Below are 1510 nucleotides of genomic sequence, written 5' to 3'. Positions count from 1 at the left end.
CCTTCATTTCCCATGAGCGGAGAAGCGGGTTGGCCTGAGCCCCGTGGAGGCTCAGGCCTCTAAGCAGAGTTATCAGCACTGTCTGTAATCCTCCGTCTAAAATAATAATGGCTTTTATAATTAGATTCTTAAAAATTGCCCAATTCTCGCTCTCTTTTAATTTGAAAAGCTCTTGAAGAAATAGACATTTCAAGAGACTGGCATTTGATGACCTGACTGTAACCTTTTCTTTTAGTGTAATGGTGATAAGAAAGTTAATCAGAAGAAACGAAATAAATATTTTATAGAGATAAAGGAAGCAAGTCCCTGGTGGGGAGAAGCCAAGGGGTCGTGGTGAAGTTCGCTTATGAAAGAAACAGAGTTTATATTCAGAATTGGGGCTTCTTGCTTTCCTCTTCAGAAACTGGGGGTTATGGTGGAAGAGCAGGCTCAGGTTGGACTTCTCAGAGAAGCGTAATTGAAACAACAACTTTTGGATTGGTGCTATTATTTCCCTGGGTTTATGGTTGAAATTTAAGAGATTAAGAACCGGGACCAAACTATATCTTCCCAGTAAAAGGCAGAGAGAGGGGAGATCAGGGTCATTTGAGTCCAGGGTCAGTTTTCTTAACAACCCCTACCTAGCATGTAAGCCCTGTGTGTCTGGCTTTCCTCAGGACTGCACGGGGCTTCTTCCCTATGCCCGAACCATAGTCCACTTCTAGGGTGAAATTTATGACTCTTTTAGGATCATGCCATTGGAAAGGACACCTCTCACTCCTTTTTGGGGCCCGGCTGCCATTGGGAAAATGGCTGAGCTTGCTTTGGGTCACCGATCAGTCAGTGGACATTCTTGCACCATGTGGGACTATGACAAAAACAAGAAGGCTTAGAACATGTCCTTGTTTGGAGAGGGGTTGGCCTGGAGTTTAACCTTTCCTTATCTTTTTTTTTTTTTAAGATCAGTAAACAAATGAAAGGTGAAAACAAGTTTGCAGGTAAGGTTTTAGACGGTTTGAAAGAATGGAGGGTTTCAGGCAGGTATTTATTCAGCAAGACCATCATGTCTTTGCTGATAAAACTGTGCAGCTAAACTTTGCATTGGCTCTGCATCAGACTAGTTTTGTAACCCTAGGCAAATTATGTAATCTCTCTCAGTCTCAATTTTCTCATCTGTCCAATGGAATTGTGAGGTCAAACATTATCACGGGGAAGGCGCCTCTAACAGCTCTTGGCAGAGTCAAAGCTCGTTTAATTTTTGTAGCCAATGAGGTAAGAGTTATTTCCCCCATTTTACAGGGGAGAAAACAGAGGCTCTCAGAGTCCTTGTCCAAGGTCACGTGTCTAATTGACGTACATTGGATATGAAGACATCTAGGTCCCTAGAAGCTCTATTGCTCTCTCACTTCCAGTCTAAAGTGAAGATCAAAGTAGCTCGTGGGCGAAGAGTCGAGCTGTGTCTGCACTTAACTTTTGTTTTCTGCTCTGTGCTGGGCCGTTTATTCTCCCTGTCCAGACTACGGCTGCTGGT

Source organism: Suricata suricatta, chromosome 9 (assembly GCF_006229205.1).
Source record: "Suricata suricatta isolate VVHF042 chromosome 9, meerkat_22Aug2017_6uvM2_HiC, whole genome shotgun sequence".
Classification (NCBI taxonomy): Eukaryota; Metazoa; Chordata; class Mammalia; order Carnivora; family Herpestidae; genus Suricata; species Suricata suricatta.
Note: the sequence above shows the minus strand (reverse complement) of the source record.